The following is a 13,568-nucleotide window of genomic DNA, read 5'->3' on the forward strand; positions in this document are numbered from 1 at the left end:
CAAAGAAGTTAGAACCTGAAAAAGAATACCTTTTTCTCCTAACAAGAAAATGTTCTGAAACACCAGATGAGACTAAGATCCCAGCAGTTAAACCTACAAATACTTCATAATCTAAACCAGTTCATCACTAGCAGAATGCTCAAACAAAATTTAAAATTATTTTAGAGTCTGCTTATAATAACACTTAAAAGGCTCAATTAAATCCACAGTAAAGAAGCAACATTTAGAAGGCAAGTTCAATGCTTTAATGATATGTAGTGGAAATGTGTTAAATTAGCTTTATAATTAAGCTTAAAAGATCCTCTAAGCCTACAGAATTATTCTTTAGAGAAGCATTTCCCCACAATATGTGCAAAAACTAAAATAAACCAAAACTTGTGAACCAGTTGTTCCTCTAATATGAATTTATAATCACCTGAAATGAATCTCAGAGCTATTTAGAGAATAAAGTAGACTACGCAAATTTGGAATACAACATGCAAGGAGATAAGAGCTTTTATGTTTGCTTGTCTGATTCTGTTTTAGAACTAAGAATATCACCTATAAACCTTGAGAATCACTGGTCTCCTCCCTCTTTTTCCCCCACATCCAACTTATCTCTAGGTTTTATAGGTTCTATTGTCTCCAACCCTTGACCCTGCCTTACTAAATAGACATCTTCATAAATCCACCACCTGACTTGAATCTGTAGTCTCCTTACTGGTGTTCTTCCTTCCAGCCTTACCCTTCCAAGTCTACCAGCCTGCACTGTCTCTAAAACAATCTTTCTAAAATGACACTGTGATTATTCTTACTAACCTCTACAGTTTTCCAGTCTTCAGAAAAGAGTTCAAACCTAGCATAACATGGTTTTTCATGATCTGGCCACTACTACGTCTCCAACTATATTTTCAACTTCATAACCAGATTCCAGCTGTCTGGAACCAGTGGAAATTCCCCAAATGAGTCAGGATCTCTCTGACCTCAATGTATAGACATAACTCTCTCACTGGAATTACACACACACACACACACACACAGCCCTCTCCCTCCCCCTTCACTGACTACCACCTCCTAATCTACCAAGAGCTCTTATGTCCCTTCTGCCCAGGACCCTTGCAGGCCTAGACTAGGCCCACCCTCCACATGGCCACACAGCCTTTCCCCACAGTGTTACAATGAAGCATGTGCTTTTCACACTTCACTACAGGAGTGGCATTAAATTATTGTTCAATGAACACTCTAGCTTCCCCCCTCCCCGCCAAAAAAAAAAAAAAAAAAAAAATGAAATGAGCTTTGTTCAAATTTGGAAGCCCAATATAAATTTTTTAAGTATAAGATTAATGGAACTATCAATTATCATCATCAACTTTCTCTGTCAAAAACTAGCTTTCAAATTTAAGTGAAATGAACTTTATTTAAATAAAATCTATAACTATTTTTTTCAGCTAATAAATAAGAGGTAGTAGTGTAACTACTACCAGTGGTTTCAATTTCATAAACATTTCAAACATCAAATCATAAAAAGTTTTGGCAATGCCTATTACCATAAAGATTAGCAAATATTAACTTTCAAGGGATTACAAATAATTTTTTTAAAACTCTTCAAAGGAAGAAGGGATTTAGAAGAACATGAATCCCAAACATAATCAGTTTCCTCAATTATCAATGCAGGTAGGTCATAGGAGTCCCAAAACTGAATAATCAAAATCAAAACATGTATTTATCATTTGAATACATAAGATTATATAAGCAGATTTAACTTCTGGGAAAGAAATTTTTACTTGTTCTCCAGTATCCTTTTTCTTTCCTTCTTCCTCAAAACTAGAACCACTGAATTTTAATAGGACATGTGACTTTAGTAAAGCCTTTATTTTCCAATTCCTTTGTAGTCACATGACTGAGTACTGGTCAATACGTATAAGGAAAAGTGGTGCGGGGCAAATTCTAGGAGGCTCCCAGTTGTCTGGCCTATCTACCACCAGCCACAGCCATAAGGATGAGAATCACACTCTAGGAATGTCAGGATGCTGAGCTGGAAGAAGCCTGGATCCCTGTGCACTTAAAATTCTGGACTGCCTAGCCCCACCCTTTCATAAGAGACAGTCTAGAACAAACATCTGTCACATTTCAACTATTGTTATTTTGGGTATCTGTTATATCACTAGCTTATCATTAACCTGTCCTTCCCATTATTTCTCCTCTTGAATAGAAATATGAGTATCTATACTAGATATACATAGGCTTTAACAAGTGTATGTGACTAGGTCAATTAACCTGGCATGTAAAATATGCTAAGTCTGCCTACAAACTTAAATAAATCCAGAGAGATGGCAGAACTCAGATTTTTACTGAAATTCTGAAACTTTTCTCAGTGTCCTGCTTCAATATGTGGCAGTCTTTGACACCATTTCCACCTGAACACTCATCATTTATGTGTTGCCTATTCTAATTCTCACCCATGCAGAGAGGAGCACAAAGGTTGACTGAGAGGTCAAGCCAGAACTAACAAATAAAGTTTAACAACAAACAAGATAGAAAACCTTGAGCACTGCAGAAAAGTCAACAAATTATGACCATATAATACTATCATCTATCCCAACTGAGAAACTACCACATTATTCAAGACTACTTAAGCAAAGAGGAAAGCAGAAAACAAACAGCTGGGAAAATAATGCCAAAATGTGATGGTATGCTTTTATATTATCCTTTGGGAAGAGCTGTAGGTTTTAAGTTGAATGTTACTAATGTTTCTTTTTTCTTCTTTTTTTTATTTGAATTCAATTAGCCAACATACAGTACATCACTAGTTTCAGATGTAGTGTTCAATAATTTATCAGTTGTGTATCATGTAACACCCAGTGCTCAAAACATCATGTGCCTTCCTTAATGCCTGTCACCCAATTACCCCATCCCTCTCCTCCCCTTCCCTCCAGCAACAACCCTGTTTGTTTCCTACAGTTAAGAGTCTCTCATGGTTTTTCTCCCTCTCTGATGACTTCCCACTCAGTTTTCCCTCCCTCCTCCTATGATCCTAAAAACATGATATTATGAGCAACTTGGTCTGAAGAACATTAACCACCGATAAGAAACTATTTAGTGGAGAAAATACAAAGTGAAATATTCCTATTAGCAAAATATAGAGTAAATCAAAATTCTCTGTTTTAAACATTTCAAACTACAACTTACACTCAAACTATACCAAAAATCATTCAAGTAAACAAATAGCAGCTACTCTAATAGCTACCTATTTTCTAGTGCTATGCCACAAATGAGAATACTTTTGATAGTAAATATTCTGTTCTATAGACAAACTTATACATTTGTTTTTATTTATTTAAGAGAGAGAAAGCAGGGGGAGGAACAGCAGGAGAAAGAAAGGGAAAGAGAAGGAATCTCAAGCAGCCTACCCTGCTGAGTGTGGAGCCTGATGCAGGGCTTGATCTCATGACCCTGAGACCATGATCTAAGCTGAAATCAAGAGTCGATGCTTAACCAACCGAGATACCCAGGTGCCCCTACATTTGCTTTTATATCTAATAGTCAACCTATAGGCCTATAATTTATCATATTCACTCTTATTTAACACGATATTAAGGTAAAATAATTTCTCCTAGCATTTTTTTCCAAATTGGGAACTCCATTTTTATTTTGTTCTAAAGCTTCAACTTAAAAATTTATTTCAGGAAACTAGCTGGTCTCTAATTGTGACAATATACAATTCCTACAGTCCCAATTTTTTAAGTATATATTTAATATTTTAAATCCAAGGTACTTAATTGTTTTCTTACTTTTACAAGTACAACAAATCAACACGGTTACACTAAATCATGGCTACCAAATAGTGAATAGATACTATTCTACCATGATATGTAGAGGAACTTCAGATTATTATTTAGTGAGCAAAGACCTAAACAGCTAACATGCTCTGCTATCACCCAACAAATAACTTCTGTATATCTGAAATCCTAAAGCATTAAAAAAATAATGGTAAGTATGAGAAACATTACTTCAAAGAGACTATAAATGATAGAAAAAAAAAAAGGTGCTTCAAAAATGTATGCTAATATGGGCACCCGGAGAGCTCATTTGGTTGGGTGTCCAACTCTTCATTTTGGCTCAGGTCATGAATCAGGGTTGTGAGATCAAGCCCTGTGTTGGGTTCATGCTGGGCATGAAAAGCCTGCTTGGGATTTTCTCTCCCTCCCCCCGCCCCGTCCCTGCTTGCACTCTTTCTCTCTAAAAAAAAAAAAAAAATTTAAAATGCATGCTGATAAATAATAAAACACAGTTACTTAGGGGAAGAAAATACAGGTCTTGAAATGGCCAGGTTTAAAATAATTACTTGTAAAAACACTTTCAATGGATATTTGATATAGGTTTAAAATAGGTTTTTTTTAAAAAAGATTTTATTTATTTATTCATGAGAGACACACAAAGAGAGGCAGAGCCATAGGCAGAGGGAGAAGCAGGCTCCCCATGGGAAGCCCCATGTGGGACTCCATCCCGGGACTCCAGGATCACACCGTGAGCCAAAGGCAGACGCTCAGCCACTGAGTCACTCAGGTGTCCCTAATACAGGTTTTTAAACTACTCTAATTCAATACAAGTTATACAAGTCATTTTCTTGACTTTACCATTAAGTGGGCGTAACAAACAAAATGATTAGCCAAAAAGGGAGATCACCCACATAACTTAAAAAGCCAAGATACCCAAAACCAAGAAAACAGTATTAATTTACTCTATCAAATTTGAAAGCTGTGATGAGAGCCATATTTACCTTATTAAAATTTTTATAATCCCTATTCAGTCTACTCCTATAATGATTTGGGAAGATACTTGACTTAGGGCTTAGGAGTCAGGTAGAGTTAAGTCTTCCTTAGGAGTCACTTTCTTCATACCTAGGAGGTAAGTACTTTCCCTTGTAATGGCAACAGAATCATCACTCTAAACCAAACCAAGTTGGGAAATGAGGATGAAAAGATACCTCTTTTCATCAACAAAGAGCCCAGGAGCCGCAGTTATCAAATGAAGCAAAAAGAAGGGAAGACCTGGCAACCAACCTACTAGGACCAATCCATGAGTTCTTGTGTGCAGAAAAGGAGCATCTGATTGCTGAGCAATATCTACACACTGCCAGTCTTTCTGCACAAAAGCAGAAGGTGTGGAAGGAGCAAAAGAAATAAAGAAATTTCTGTAATTAAATCAGTCAGCAAACAGACCTGTTTGCTGCAGTGGACTTGGGGGGCAGGGCAGAATGATCAATACTGACAATGTTGATTGTCACTGACAATGACAACAGGTAAAGGAGACAGAAGGTAGGCTAGTGGTACAGCAATTTCATCTGGATACCACAGGAAAGCTCTGTCAAATGTCTTATTAAGAAGGGTCTTACTGTGTAGGTGTAATAGGAAATTATATACTCATTAGGCCCCCAAGTATGCTTTACTCAGTAGCATGACAGAGTGACAACAAACTTGAAATCTGGAATTATACAGACACATGTTCAAATCTAACTGCATAAATGGGAGAACTTGGGCAATCACTTAACTATCCTTATGCATTGGACTTCATATCTGTAAAACTAAGATCAGTAGCATCTATCTTGCAGAACTATGTGAGAAGATTAAAAAAGATAATGTATGTCCCTGGCTACTGTCTCAAGAATGCTAATTCTCTTCTCTCTCATGGTTGGGAATAGGACTGTTCCACTCCACCTCCATCTATTACCTATATAGCACACCCAATAGCTGCTAAGAGTGAGAAATACTCTGAATGCTTTCAAAGAATCTTGTTGCTTCCTAACCACTGCCTAGCCTCACTTTCAAATTAAAAGTCTGGAACATAAAAAGTTAAATCTTTAGCTATAAGGAAAACATGTATTTGACACAAATTGGACATCTATCCTTCCCAATTTACCAATTCATTTCAATAAATAATTATTTGCTAAATTGGTTCAGACAAGAGTTTTAATCTCATCAAGAAGAGGTACAAGCAGCAAAGGTTTGTCTACACATTTAATAGCAAGACAATCCCCACAAAATTATCTTTCCAAGTAACAACGCCTCCAGAGCCTCTTCAGAGCCTTCCCTTCATCAGTATCTCTCCCCCACTCTCCCTCTGATTGCATTTAAACATTTTATACTAAAACAAATGATGACAGCAAACATCCAGTGACTACCTCAGCACCCCTCCCCCCCCACTAAGCACTGTCCTTCATCTTTCCTCCTCCCTATTCTAATGAAGCTTCTAGAAGGAATGACCACAAAGACTTGCTTTACTTCTTCCTCACCCCTGGGGCAATCGGCCTGCTGAGGGCCACCAAGCACCCTGGCCCAGGGCGCCAATGGTGTTCACACTACCGCATCCAAGGTACCTATCCATTCCTCCTCTTCCTGGTCCCCTTGGCAGTATTTTACACTGCCTACCACTGACTCAATGTTGCTTGAAATATATTCTCTTTCTTTTGCTCTCCTAAAAGTATATGTTCCTGGTTTTCTCCTAATTTTATAGCCATTTCTCCTTAGAATCTGTCTTTCACCCACATCCACCCTCCTTGTGTAAAATCTACTCCTCTTCTGTCAATCCCAAAATACTTTTGTCTCACTCTCTAACAGTGGTTCTTAACCTCCTTTTGATCCCAGATCCCTTTGCAAGTTTGAGGAAAAGCATGGACACTTCCACAGAAAATATTTATACATACGCTTTTGTGTACCATTTCAGGAAGTTAATCCAAACACCTCCTGGAGGAAGAGGCCCTGCTCTACACATACATTTCTGGGGTAATCTCAATCTACTGCCATGACCTCAATCTTCTCTCTGATTGCTTTAGCTCTATAAACTCTAGCTCACATCTTGCTCTGGAACTCAAACCTGTATTTCTATCTTTTAGATTTCTCCTTAGATATAATACAGAGACATCTAATTCGGTGGATCCATCAGCTCCTCACTGCCATTCAATTCCTGATTGCTCCTCCTTCATCAGGTACAGATAGAAGAGAAAGCGACCAGGGAACAGGTCCAGCAGGAAGCAGGGAACTGGAAGGGCATACCCAAACTGAGCCAGCTCCCTGTAGAAAGCTCAACTAGAAAATCATGAAAACACTGAGGGTCAGCCTGCAACCATGGAGCAACCCTGATGGGACCTAGGGCAGAAAAGCCAGTCTACAGAAAATAACTAAGCAGACAGACTACAGATGTGAGAAACCATGTGGCCAGAAGGAAAAAGGAGGTGAACAAGTTGCTGCCTTGCTTCTCACCAGCTTTCTGGTTCCTAGTTTCAGTGAAACTGTGTGACTTTACCTATTGTTGGATTCTGTGAGCTACTCTGACATCCTTCTTAACAGGGTTTCTTGTATTTAAGCTAGCATGAGTAGGCTTGTGTTTCTTCCAAACAAACCATTCCTGGGGAGGTAAAGCATGTGTGCACACACACAGGAGTTAGATCACAGTTTACAGAAGTACTCTTTGACTAGCCTACTAGAACCAATCACATTCCTGCTTTATTCTAGCAGAATCTTCTAGTGGCTAATTTGTTTCTATAATTTTATCATTTACATTATTTCTTGTGCAGCTTCTATTTAAATATGCAGCTTCTGACAATCTACAAAAACAAGGCAAAGATTTTTTATTGTCATCTAAGAACAAATGTTTACCACTCTTCAATTTTATCAGAAATATAAGTTAACAAATTAGAACACATATTCTCACTTAAAATAACTTGAAAGAAAAACAGCAAAATTGTTGTAAGTTGTCAAAACGTGATAAACTGGATTCTGGATTCTGAACATGCAGAATATACAAAAAATCTTAGAAAACAGGTATGTATAATACATCTATACACACATACATATACACACAATTCTCTTATGGAGGCAAAACAGAATTAAACAAATGAAAAAGTAGTCTCAAAATTATGCTTTACTAACATTACTAAAACACTAGCCATGAACATATAATCACCTTACCAAATAAGATATCTCATTCATTTATAAGTTTATTAATTTATGTCCAATATGTCTGAAGAAAACAGAGGTCTGCTGTCATCTAAATATCTTACGATTAAACTTTCTTAAAACTATATTAATGTTTCAATGCATTAAAAACAACACATCATTCCTGATGTGCCAAATAAAACTTCTGTACTAATATCTGATGAAAGGCATGGTTAGGAGATATTTTCCTAATAGCTTTACAATGTCTATCATAAAAATACTCCTGAAGAGATCAAAGATATAATGTCATTTTCAGAAAATAATAACTAAGATAGGAAGCTGATAATGAGTCACATTTCTCTCAAGATCACTACCTGAAGTGAAACTTAAAAAATACTGTCTAGGTGCTAGAAGGAAAGGAGTACTAGACATAAAACAAAATTCCTCCTGGCTTAGGAGGGCTAAGTTGTGGAATGTCAAGTGCCTGGCCATTCTCTCTTCCTCCTCCTCCAGTGTCCCAGGACAACCCACAAAAGATCTTTTTTTGATTGTTATATTATCTCTTCTACAGATTCAGTTTCCGATGCACTGATGAATACAGACTGCTGACTCCAAAGGCATTACATTACATCAATAAAAAAATAAAACCCCAGGGTGTCTGCATGGGTCAGTTGGTTGAGCCTCTGCCTTCAGCCTGAGGTTGTGATTCCTGGGATCCAGCCCTGCATCAGGCTCCCGGCTCCGCAGGGAGCCTGCTCCTCCCTCTGCTAATCCCCCTGCGTGTTCTCTCTCTCTCTCTCAAATAAATCTTTAAAAAAATAAAATAAAATCCCTCTGAAACTAATATACTATATGCTAATTAATTTAATTTAAATAATTAAATAACAATAAAATAAAATTCCAAAAGGTATTTTGCAACCATTACAGTAATAATTGACTCTAGTAAGAAGCACCATTGGATGCTAAAAAACTGGGTAAAAGTTTATTAGGAAACACAACCAGTATTCAGTCTCCAAGTACCTCCCCGTAGATTATTTACAATTACAAAGGGGAAAGTTCATTACATTAGAGAAACCTAATGCCACTTTAAGCAGGTGGAAGTTAACACCACAAATAATAGGTAAATTGACTAAAGAACTTCTGGATAAAAATACAAAAGGAACATGCTGTCACCTCATGGTGTTCCGGTCAAAAATGCATACTTGGAAGCAAGTCAGGAAGAAACATCAGGCAAATGGAAATCGAGGGAAATTCTACAAAAAAAACCTGATCTCTAGTCTTTAAAAATATGGATGCTAAAAGAAAAGACAAACACCCAAGGATTGTTCTATTTAATTAAATAAGACTGAAGACACATAATAACTAAATGCAATGTATGATCCTACTGGAGAAAACATATTTGCTACAGACAATAGTACAAGTAGTAGACAAGGAAATGTGAATATGAGCTATATATTATAGTATCACATCATTGTGATATAAGAAACCCAAGTCCTAGGAGTTACCTGCTGAAGCAATTAGGGGTAAAGGGTCATAATGTCTGCCACATAGTCTCACTTCCGAAAGAGAGAGAGAGACACAGACAGAAAGAGAACATACATATGCAGCAAAATGTCAACAAGTGGCAAATCTAGGTGAAACAAGCACCGGTTTGTGGCACCTGGGTGGCACAGTGGTTGACTGTCTGCCTTTGGCTCAGGGCGTGATCTCAGGGTCTTGGGACTCCCCACAGGGAGCCTGCTTCTCCCTCTGCCTATGTCCCTGTCTCTCTCTCTGTGTCTCTCATGAATAAATAAATAAAATCTTAAAAAAAAAAAAAAAAAGAAGAAACAAGCACCAGTTCATTCTACTGTTACTGCAATTTTACAGTAGTTTAAATTCTTTCCAATTAAAAAGTTTAAAAAAATAAAACTTTTTTTTCCATATTTCCCTTCCCCTTTGAACTAGGAGGGTAAAAACTACATCCTAGGGATAGGGGAGCAGAAGGCTGAACAATCTTGCTTCTCACTGAACTGCTGTACCAGCTCTGGACTTGTTTAGAAACAAGTACAGTTCATATTACATGAGAAAGATAAATCCCTTACATAATTTTAAAAAATCATAAAATTGGTATTCAGATTACTGTAGTTGTGTTAAAGCTTCCCAAAATACTAAGATATGGCAATGACCTCAGAGGTGACCTTTTAAGGACAATTCAGCTACTCCCAGGCTCCCAATTTCCATTCCTGTGAGGCCACCCATTTCCATGTACAGCCTGCTGACAGAGTGCCTCTGCCTAGAAGTCCTCCTTACTCTAGTCTCATCTTCACACACTAACTCCCTCTTGATCCTTAAGTCTTAGCCCAGACATCACCTCCTGAAGAAAACTTCCTTTTTGAAGGCCCAGGAAGGGATGAGGCACAGTTCCTAAGCTCCTGTGACACTCATTCACACTTCTGTCACCACTCTCATGACACTGCACTGAAGCTGTGTGCTATTTCCTTATTTTCTTTTTTTTTATTTTCTTTTTTTTTATTTATTTTTTTTTATTTTTATTTTTTTTATTTATTTCCTTATTTTCTACTTCATATCTATTTTAGCACATAATCATCTAATAAGTATTCCTGTTCATGCCTAAATCAGAGATAAGAGTAATAATTACAGAGGTAACAGTAAACACCTTCTCAATTGGGAAAGTAACTGGATACAAATAGAACAGTGCAGTGTTTAGCCAAATACTAAATGTTTTCTTGTAAGGTATTTCTGGGCTGGTTAGCAAGGTAGGGGAAACTGTCATCCAAAACACTATTTTTGTTCAGGTATCTGCAAACACCTGCCCTTAAGGAAAATGGAGCAAGAAGCTTCTGAAGGTACAGAGAATTACAGGGAAATGTTCTACAGCTTTGATACTGTGAATGTGTGAGAAATTTGATCTTTTAGGAACACAGCTGTCCCCTGTACTAACACTTTGGTAGCTTTTTACTGAATTCATTTTTAAAAATAACAAGTAAGGACTGGGAAGAACATAATTTAATTCATGTGACGGTTAGATATATAGTAGGTACCTAATGCATCACTGCAAAATTCTTTTAAAAAGTCAATTTAATAAAAGTGTAATTAAAGGATATTTACATCAAAAGCTGTCTTTGTTAAGAGGACAAGCTTATCACAATTTTTTTTTAGTCTATTCCTCAAAATTTCAGTGGTGATGAAAACTTATCAATTCATTTCTGTTACCCATGAGATTTTTTTCCCCATCAAGATGCAAGATCTGGATGATATACTTAAAAGTAAACTAAGAAAATAATTCAAAATTTTAATTAAATCTCTTAAATGAGTAAATATAAAGTTTGCTTTATCTTTAATTCATTTTATCATACTCTATTCTATTGAGCTTTGATTATTTCACACACATACACACACACACCCCATGAAATGAAATGTTCATGTAATCATAAATGTAACTGTCCACACCATTGAAAGAGAAAGGAGAAAAAGCATTTAAAAGCAAAGCAAGTTAGTTTGTTTTTCTCTTCCTCCCCTTACTAGAGGAGACTCTTCCATCCATGCTTAAGTGATCCTTCAAAACACTAATCAGGTATCTGTTTGTCTAAAAAACCAATCCTAATCAAACAAAACCACATGAATTTGACCCACAGATACTTAATACTAGTCACACGCACTTATATGTGAAATCTGCATTTGATTTTATACTTAATTATAAAGTACACAGACTCCATTATGTATCAGTGGTTTTATATTCTTTACCATCTAAATGCTTATTATCCACCTCTTCCAAATGTTTATTTAGGCTGGTGCTTTGCAATAATTTAAGACTTCTGTTATGGCGGCATCTCCAAATCAATTGTAATTAAGTGGTACATAGTGTCCAAACAAATTAGCACAGCTTCAAGACATCTCTAACTGGCAAAGTAGAAACAACTTTAGCCAGGATACTGGGAGCTGCTCAACTTGATGGTGAGGCAACAGGTTATAAAGAATCCCTCTTCACTTGGAATAGGTTTTGATATGCTTTTTAATCAAGTTATATTTGTTTTTGAAAAACACACAAAACATATGATAGATACTAAAGACATTTTCAAAGGTTCTTCAATAAAAATGTTATAAGAATAATGTGGAAAATTCGAGGTACTCAAAGGGTGGCCACAATTTTCCAAATTAATCTTGGAAAATGTTAAATCTGGAAATGTTATGTTTATTAAAAATTACATGAAATATTTCAGTAACATGATTATTAATGCTAAAAGGTTAATGTACATAAGGTTTTTTCCTTCAATTCAGTTCATAATAACTATTTTAATCACTGTGTTTATGACTATGTCCTTACAGAATAACCAATACTCTAAGCAGATATAAATATCAGAAAACAAAATAGTATCACTCACATTTGGTTTGGTGAGTTCTCTGTCATATTATTTACCTGCACATAATATAACTTGAGAGAACAACACTCATAACTTATTATTCTGCTTTAAAAAAAATATTAAAAAATAATCTAGAAATAAACAGAAAATTCTACACAAGATCCTCTACCTACAAAATTCAGTGTTTCTTTCCTGAAGTCCTGAGCTGTCCATATGCACATACTGTTGCTTCTGAATTAGAGGCTGATTACATTTAAAATCATTCTGTAGGAGAAAAATGATGACATTTTATGATGTTAAATTATTAACTGAGGTTATATATATAAAAGTTCGCTAGCGTACGTTGTCACAGCTTATAGATTTTGGCAAATTTATTAATATAAAAATCCAGCGCTACTCAAAGAACAAGGGGCATGGCACGAACGCAGAGCAGTATGGGAAGATCAGAGAGGTACACATCATTTAAACAGAGGGTTATAACAGGGACTGACATGCTCAAGACCTGAACTGAGGAGACACCAGTGTGTGCTGACCATCCCCTCCCCTCCCAGCGACTCTATTCCAGCCCCCGGTCACTCCCCACCCACATCAATGAGGGTTTATTCCATTATCCCATGTAAACACAGATGTCAACTACAAGGGGAGAAATTCTAGCTTATTTTAGGATCTGCAATTCATGAAATAATTTTGAAATCAACCATAAAATTTGTGAAAAAGAATTAAGTATTTTCACATGATACACAACTCTGTACTCCCTGTACATAAACTCAAATCCATCTCTATGTTATCAAAAATTAATATTTAACTCCTTCAAACATAATCAAAATCAAAATCTATAGACAGCTCAGTTCTATAATTTCATAAGTATCCCACTTATACCTGAAATGTAATTTTAAACTTATATTTAAAACAAAAAAAATTCCCTGCAGTAAAAAGTATTACTTTACTATATCCAAAATTATGATTTAGTCTCAAAAACAGAAGCTTTAGGATGCAATATCAAACAAAAATCTAAGAATCACTAAGGGTAGAAAAGAAAAAATCCAGAGTGTGCTGGAAATCTGAAAATGTAGCCCTAAGAGCAAACAATGAGTACAGGTAAACATGCAAAAATGTCATGAATAGCTGCTATTGCCATTCAGGCAGACTTTTATTCTATTTATATCTATGATTATATTTTAATTATGTTCAACTAACTTATTTCTCTCTATAGTATTAAATCATTTATAAAAAATCATTTTACTTAAAATGCTAAAAGGAAACAAAGTCAATTCTGTTTTCACATTTGTTT

At 36.1% G+C, this 13,568-nt stretch overlaps 1 protein-coding gene across 7 annotated transcripts in view; it reads right to left on the reverse strand.

Annotated features, from left to right (window-relative positions):
• The window catches only part of ATP6V1H (ATPase H+ transporting V1 subunit H), a 162,906-nt gene that overhangs the window by 20,191 nt on the left and 129,147 nt on the right, over window positions 1–13,568 (reverse strand). The window contains exon 14 of one of the 7 annotated variants that reach the window (XR_003147585.3): window positions 12,451–12,541. The exons of the other annotated variants lie outside the window; for them this stretch is intronic. The gene's annotated coding sequence lies outside the window, so the exon portion shown is untranslated. The remainder of the gene's footprint in view (window positions 1–12,450; window positions 12,542–13,568) is intronic. 7 annotated transcript variants of the gene reach the window in all.

Source organism: Canis lupus, chromosome 29 (genome assembly GCF_003254725.2).
Source record: "Canis lupus dingo isolate Sandy chromosome 29, ASM325472v2, whole genome shotgun sequence".
Classification (NCBI taxonomy): Eukaryota; Metazoa; Chordata; class Mammalia; order Carnivora; family Canidae; genus Canis; species Canis lupus.